Below are 8364 nucleotides of genomic sequence, written 5' to 3'. Positions count from 1 at the left end.
AATTGACTTCGTAAGTCAAGGGTCCACTGTAAAGGAGAGGGAGGTGTTTAGCAAATTCCATCAGTGAGAGCCCCTGGCACTCTTTAGAAGGGGCTGAAGACAATTCAGTACTGGAAACACCAAGAGGGCCAAAGAGGAGGAGCAGAAAGGTGAAATCTGGCCTGTTCCCCAGAGAGAAGATGTGTGGGCTTAGACTGAAGAGGGAGGAAAGAGAAAATCCAGTGACAGTAGAGCACTGCCATCACCATTTTTGAATTATAGATACACATAATCTTTTAAAGATATTTAAAATTCATTTTGTATATTATAGAATTAAAGTTTAAATATTAGGCTTAGGTAAGAAAGAAATTCAAAGATGGAAAGTTATATTTGGATGATGTAGAATACAATTCCCCCTGATTTATAATTTATTTTTGTTTAGAAGAGTTTATACAATAGTCATTATCCTTAAGCCTTTTACCCTCATGGGATTAACTGGTTTCACATTCTTGTTCTGAAATTTGGTAAAATCTATTCTCTGAGCTCAATAGAAATTCTGTTTTAATCTCTTGCTACTTTTATTTGCATATAAAACATCATCCAAAAGCCTGGAACAAAATCTTGGTAGTAAGTGCTCTTTGCAAAAATAGTCAGCAGGGATAAAGTTCAGCAGCATGACATATAAACAGGCCAATGTGTCCTCTGAGCCAGGGAGATTAAAGGATTCTACTTGGGATCTGTATGAAGGTTATTCTTGTCATTGAACTGATTATGTCACCATCATCGACCCTTATGTTAACAGGTTCTTCCCCTTGGAGATATTCTTTCACATTCTTTTATGAATATTCTAACATGATTTATTCATCTGCCCATTTTCATAACACATAGAGCCATTTTAGAAACTTGCTTTATAGCCCACAGCATAACAATACTCTAAATAATTCACAAAGTGAAGCAAGTACAGAGGTGTTTAAAAAGTAATGTACAGCTACTGCAGAACTCATGATGCCAAATACAGATCTTAGAGTAAATACTAAAATTCATTTATTACACAAATCAATTGGGAGAATGTGAGAAAATGCAGTGCCTCTGGAGCATAGTATATTTCTAGTACTGTCTGCTTGGAAACCAGCATGGCCTCAGAGAAATGTAGCTGTTTCTTAGAGTAAACAGTTTATATCTGGGGTGAGAACAAATAGCTTCTTTCTGAACTTGAGCATTTTATTGAAGAATGTTTTCTCAAACCCAATGGATCTTATGAAGGCAGAAGCAAGAAGAAGTATAGAAAGTCATCTAAAGCAGGAATTGCAGCAATGATGGAAAGAAAGGAAAAGGCTTAGAATCCTACGTGCTTCCTGTTGACCCTGTGATGATTCTGAATTTCCTTTATGCAGCTTGTCATGGTTTGTGAGACCCAGTGAAAATAACTCCTGTTCTAGGGAACACAGGTAGCTATGTCAAGACTTTGAGATGCTTATATCTAATCCCTAGACACTGCTTTCAGAAGTTACCATGGCTTCCAGGACATCAGTCACTTCCAACAGCTGGATTCAGTATCAAAAAAATGAATTGTTTAGTAGAATGCTTTACTCACCCCCCCCAAAAAAAATCAGGACACATTCTTGTGAAAAATCAAAGTATTTGAACACTTGGAGGTGAAATTGATGGCCCAAGAGGTATACACAACTAGTAGTTCTGTAGAGAAGGCTAGTTTCTCTTCAGCATGGCTAGACCAACTAAATATGCATTCTATTCCTGTGTGTAGTACATCTCCACTCAGCTGAATCAACCTTAGGACAAATTCCTTTTCCCCTTCTAAAAAAACAAAGACAAATATGCAATGGCCAGGTCACCAAATTCAACCTCTAAAAGACATTTGGTCATCGATAGATCTTAAATGAATTTGATGGGCTACCAATAAGGACCCTCATCCTGTGTCTGTCCTTTGTAATGCAGGCTATACACAAGCTCTTCAGCCTAGCATTTTTCTAGAATTAACTATATGATTCTTTCATAAGATGATCTTCAACCTACACAAAGACAGCAAGGTCAGTGAGAAATGGAAATGAAAGTGAGTATGGCACATAAAACCAAGAGGTACTTAAGATTTAACAGGATTAACAAGTGCTGTTGAAAAACACTACCTGGCCTGGGTGACAGGAGGAGAGGCCAGCTCAATGCTCAATTCTCTCAGCTCTGCTGTCATACCACACAAGTGGAAAGCTCCTGAAAGTCTTGCATGAAACTGTGATAAACCTCTTTGGAAATGATCAAATGATTGTATCTTTAATGACTATTTCTCTTGTATCTTTACGGAAGGAATAAATCATTCTTTTGCACTGACCCAATTACTGTATATGTTGTTAACATTTCTTTTATCTGACTTGTTGGGAAGCTTATGTCTGAAGCTTAACCAAGTTTTTAAGTTCAAGCCATATGGTACATAGTAAATACACACTGGACCCGTTGGCAACAATTTCCATGAAAAAGAAAAAGCAACAGCAAGTGGAAAGAGACAATCTTTTTCAGGCTGTGTATAAATGTGTGAATGAGTGGAACTCACTAAATTATAAATAAAATTCACCATGCAAATGTCTACCAATCTTTTTGTCCCTGGGAAAAATCAGTTTTTTCCAGATCAGACAACTACCATTTTTATAATACACCATGCTTTACTATCCTGAAAGTGGGCTTTAAATGTTCAATCAGATGATCCCAGGAATATTGGGTAATCCTTGTGTAAGCAATTTGCTAAATACTATATATTGAAGAAACTTCCAGTCAGATTCATATGCGCATTACAGTGCAGGCAGGTAAATAGAGCCTGTACATTTATTTAAAATGCCTATTTAGATGCTTACAGAAGGTACAAGTGCTCTGCCTGTCAGTATAGGTATCTTGGTGCTTCTATTTTGGCAACTCCTCCAGCTAGCTGTGTCATATTCATTCTTTTTTTTCCTACAACAAGGCCTATTTTGGGATGAGTGGCAACTTGTCCCCTAAAAGAATCTCTATTTTCTAAATTTCCTGCTATTTAGGGTAGTTCTGTAACATAGTTCTGGCTAATGGATTTACATGAAAGCCTAATAGATAAGGCTTTCTGAAAAGCCAGTTTTGCCCATAAAAAGTTGGCAGATGCCTTTTGCTCCTTATTCTTCCTCTTTCTTTCTTATCGGGACCTAGACATAAGAAAGGTAGAAGCCACACACTAATTGTTGCAGAACAGAAAGATAGGAGGAATCTAATCCTTGATGGCATCAAGGACCATTGGATGGGCAGACTTGGAGTGGCCTCCGGATTTTTTTTTTTTTTGGTACCAGGGATCGAACTCTGGTCCTTGGGCTTGCAAGGCAGGTGGTGGAACCACTGAGCTAAATCCCCCGCCCTCCAGATTTCTTATTTAAGGGAAATAACCCACTTGTTTTAATCACCTAGTCAAGTTTCTCTTTCATGTCAATGAAATACTGATGCGTGGTGCCTAACTTCCATAGAGCAGTATGCTTGTCTACAGAGCCCTGGAGTGGCTCATTTGTCCCAAGAGTGGCTCATTTGTCACAAGAAGTCACTATACTGAAGGTCTGAGTGAGACTGATTTTCAGACAATCAAAGGGTTTGGTTAACCAAAGAAAGGAAGAAAAATTTGAAATTTCTCTCTTATTCTTTGAGTTGCTTTCAGTTGTCACTGTGACTCAAAATGGACAAAGTGTCTGTGTACTCTTAGTCATATTTACTTCAGTCTCCCTACTCCCAGCAATCCAAAATTGTAACTTTCTTTAGTAATCTAAAAACTATATCAAAGCCAAAGCTTCTTAACCTGCAACACCAAATATTCAAGCTTGTTTAGCATGTACGTGTCTGTGAATGTGCATGTGAATGTGTGGGCATGTCCTTCACTGATAAGTTTCTTTAGCACAGAAGAAGGACCTAGAATCTTTTCTGTCAAGTTTCCAGTCTAAATCATGAAAGTGCATTTTCATTTGGTGAGTAAAAATGGACTTGTGGATGGAGGGGACAAGAATTCAGAATGGTGGACTCCTATTTGATTCTCATGATAAATCCCTTTCCACTTCTATAGAAAAAGAACAAGAAGTGTTGGCAGAACATCAAATAGTTCCATGTGTGTTTGTGTGTGTGTGTGTGTTTGTGTGTGTGTGTGTGTATGTGTTGGCAGGGGTCTGTATAACAAGGCTGGAAAGGTAGATGAATCTGACTGTAGGGTGTACTGGGACCAGGTTTAGGAGATTGGAATTTGTCCCGTAGTTATCATTCCCCAAAAGCTCCCTCAGAACTCTAAGATAAGGAACTATCTCATAAATAAGGTTCCATGGTGAGATAAATTTGAGAAGTATGCAAGCTACATCCCTTCCTTTTTGAGAATTCACACTGTACATAGTTGTATATTAAAGTCTGAGAATTTCTTCATTAAAGGAAGTGGTTACACTTAGTCCAGGACTCCTCCCAAGATAGTATCTGTTACCAGGTAAAGTACAAGCTTAACTCAATTTCTATTAAGAGTCAAGAAAGAAGTTTTGGGCCGAGGATTTAGCTCAGTGGTTTTGCCGCCTGCTGCACAAGCTCAAGGACCCAAGTTTGATCCCCCACCCTCCGTACCAAAAAAAAAAAAAGAAGAAGTTTTGTGGATATAGACAAGAGTATTCTAAATTTTATATCAGAAGGCAAAGAAACTTGAATAGAGAAACAATTTGAAAAGAAGAATTTAGTAGGGAAACATTACAGGGGATCCAGAAATAAACCTTCACAAATATGCCCAATTGATTTTTAATAAAAGTGAAAAAACAGTTCAATGTTAGTCTTCAATAAATGGGGCTATAGCAATTAACCTCCATAGGCAAAACAAACAATGAACTTTGACCTAAATTGCACATCTTATACAAATTTTAACTCAAAGTGGGTGATAGACTTAAATGTAAAACTATAAAACTTTTGAAAGAAACAGGGAGAGCCAGGGCTGGTGGTACATGCCTATAATTCCAGCGTTCTGAGAGACTGAGGCAGGAAGATTGCAATTTTGAGCCTACTTTGAGCAACTTAGTGACTTAGCAAGACCCTGTCACAAAATAAAATACAAAAATGGGCTGAGGGTGCAGCACAGGGCAAAACCCTTGATTTCATTCTCCAATAGTGTTAAAAAAGAAAGAAAAGACACAGAGAAGTTTTTAAGAATTTGAACTTAGGTAGAAAGTTCTTAGACTTGACAACAAAACCATAACCCATTTAAAAAGCAGAAATTGGTATACTAGACTTTATAAAAATTTTTACAAATTTGTTGTGCAAAGGATCATGGTAAGAGGATAAAAATACAAAATATGGAATAAGGAAGAAATATTTGCAACCATATATCTGATAAAGGGCTAGAATATGTAAAGAACTCTCAAAACCAACAGAAAAACTCCAAACAATCCAATTATAAAATAGGTAAAAGACATAAAGAGACATCCCACTAAAGAAGGTTTACATATGACAAGTAAGCACCTGAAAAGATGTTCACAATCATCAGCCATTAGGGAAATGCAAATTAAAACCACAATAGATATTACTGCTACATAGCTATTAGGATGGCTAGCATAAGAAAGTGTCAACACTTCCAAAAGCTGGAGAGGAAGATTATGCAGAAACTGAATTCACCTCATATTGCTGGTGAGAATGTCCAGTGGCACAGCTCTGCTGGAAAACAAGTGGGCATTTTCTTAAAAAACTAAACATGCAGCTGCCACATGGGCATTTGTCCCAGAGAAATCATGACTTGTGTTCACACAAAAACCTGCACATGAATGTTTATAGCAGCTATGTTTTATATAAATGCAACATCAAATCTCACAGAATAATCCTGTATTTAATCCAATTGACCCTTCTTTATAACAATTCTGGAAACATTACTTCTGCCTTTATAGACCAAATGAGAAAAATATATAGAAAATAGAATCAAGTACTGTACTTGATCTGAAGACTGACACCAAGCTTTCTAAGGAAAAGGGGAAAATTAATATTATTTAAACTCCAAGGAATCACAGTGCTGCCTTTGTAATCAGTGATCTGAACTAAGACACAACTGGATATAATTTAGGTTCTAATAAAAATAAAGTGTTTTAGAGTTTAGTGAATATTTATTGAAAACTCCCAATGTGCATGTAATAAAATTTCCACATGAAACTAACCTGCATATCTAAGGGTTATCTACATTTGCAGATGAATAAACTAAGAAGCAGAGAAGGTTTGAATGTACTCTGTTCCTGGAACTTTGATATTTGTCATTATCTGATTTCATTCTCACAGTTGTCTTGGCCAGGTTTCCTCCCTCCTGGTTTCTCATGTCTTTTTTTTTCTTTTGGTACTGGTAATTGAATTAAGAGACTTTATTTTTAAATTTTGATACAGAGTATCACTAAGTTGCCTAAGCTGGTCTCCAACTTTTGATCCTCCTGTCTCAGCCTCCCAGAGTGATGGAATTGGAGGTGTGTGCCACCACATCCAGCTTCAAGTCTGGTCATCATTAGAGTATACGGAGGTGCGCCAAGATTAGATCCTAAAATTTGGGACAACAAATGTCTGAGAGCTCATTAAAACATGCAAAGAAAAGAGGTCTTAAAATATTAATATTTTTTTCTGTTCATTCTCCTTCTTCATTATTCTTGGTCCTGCCTGTAGTGGGCTTGTTATATAGTAAGTATACAGTAAGAAAGGAGGATGCGAGGGGAAGGGAGGGGAGAAGGAGAGGCAGAGGAGAGAGAAAGAAAGAGACAGAGACAGAGAGAGAGAGAGAGAGAGAGAGAGAATATGAATATTGAGGTCTTTAAAACTTCCAAATCAGGCTCTTGCAAATTGAGGGCTCTAGGGCTCTGGGCACAAAATTTATGCCATAGCAAGCACACAGGAAAGCTATGAGTAAAGCCATCTATGTGCCCCCTCCACTCCAGGGAGGTAACTCAGGAGTCTCCTGTACTGGGGAGCAGGGGGTTGAGGGAACCTTGGTATGAGCCCCTTGGCCACCCCAGAGCCATCTGGCACCATCCAAGTGAAAGCATCACTTGTATGCAGGCAGTGGAGCTATGTGGCAGATCTCCTCCCCCAACCACAGAGGAGACAGCTTCCATGCCTGCCAGCTTTCCAGGGCTCCATCCATACCACCCCAAATAGACTCCTCCTGCCCTGTGTGGTAGAGTCCTTGGCCTCAAAAACCCACAGAGGAACTCATGGCGGACCCTGGCAGTACTTCCTGGTTAAAGGCACAGAAAGTGCCTCAGGGGGCAGAGCTGTACTCTGTAGATGATTAACTAGAAGCTGCTGGAGCCCCGGGAGATGAGGTTGAGGGCAAATCAGTTTTCTGTCTTTCACTGGGCCCCACGAATGAAAAGCTCTCTCAGTTGAGTGGATAGGGACTTGGCCTGTCTAACCATGTTCAGGGTAAAGTGAGGATATCTGAGCTTGGAGAGGCCATCATGAAATGACCAGTGACCAGCACGGATCCTGGCAGCAGCTGTTCCAAGTGAGACCATGGATTTACATTCCTAGGGAATTCCAGAAAGCCTTGGGAAGAGGAGTCAGGAAAAGGGTGGCTTTTATTTTGTTTTGGTACCGGGGATTGAACTTGGGACCTTGGGCCTGCAAGGCAGACGGTGGAACCACTGAGCTAAATTCCTGGCCCAGGAAAAGGGCGGTTTTTGAAGAGCAGGGATCAGAGCCTCACACCAGGATTTGTGGGCACCAAGGAGAAGGGTGACCTCTGAGTGTGGGGAAGTGAGGGACATATGTGTGACAAGAGGGGGTGGGCAGTGCCTCACATCTTGTCATCTTTGCTCTGATACTCAGCCAACACTGCACCTTCATTCTTGTAGTTTTCAGGCCCAGATTTGGTGCTCAAATTAAAACAAAAGTGACAGAGTTATACATTTTATAGAAAAGAAAGCCTATAGCCTTGTACATGGATAAAGAGAGAAAGCAACAAACTCTTTCCTTCCCTCCTTCCCTCTGTCTCTCTCTCCCTCCCTCCCTGCCTCCCTTTCTTCTGTGTGAGTATGAGAGTGTGTGTGTGTGTGTGTGTGTGTGTGTGTGTGAGAGTGTGAGAGAGAGAGAGACAGATAGACAGACATACAGAGACAGAGACAGAGACAGATAGAAAACTGCTAATGTCTGGGTCTAAAACTCTAGGGGAGGTACAGGGCATCCTCTCTAGTACTCAGTTCTAAGGAAATGGCTCCAGCCTAGGAATGAGAACAGATACTCTTGCTTCCAGCTAGACTTAATTTCTTCATCTACAGAATTTCAGTTTAGATTGAACAATTGCAAAACATTATAATTCTAGGATTTATAATTTTCCTTAGATTCTTAAATGTGTTTCAGTCAAATAGTTCTTAACATAGGTTTCTG

General features: G+C 39.3%; 1 long non-coding RNA gene across 1 annotated transcript in view; it reads left to right on the top strand.

Annotated features, from left to right (window-relative positions):
- Positions 1–311: 311 nt before the first annotated feature.
- LOC110350251 (uncharacterized) overlaps positions 312–8364 on the top strand; it is a 20949-nt gene continuing 12896 nt past the window's right edge. The window contains exon 1 of the long non-coding RNA XR_002396713.2: positions 312–7483. This is a non-coding gene — a long non-coding RNA (uncharacterized LOC110350251). The remainder of the gene's footprint in view (positions 7484–8364) is intronic.

This window comes from Heterocephalus glaber, unplaced genomic scaffold, assembly GCF_053883595.1.
Source record: "Heterocephalus glaber isolate CG9 unplaced genomic scaffold, H.glaber_assembly_v1.0 deba00001457, whole genome shotgun sequence".
NCBI lineage: Eukaryota > Metazoa > Chordata > Mammalia > Rodentia > Bathyergidae > Heterocephalus > Heterocephalus glaber.
This window is presented reverse-complemented; position numbering and strand designations above follow the sequence as displayed.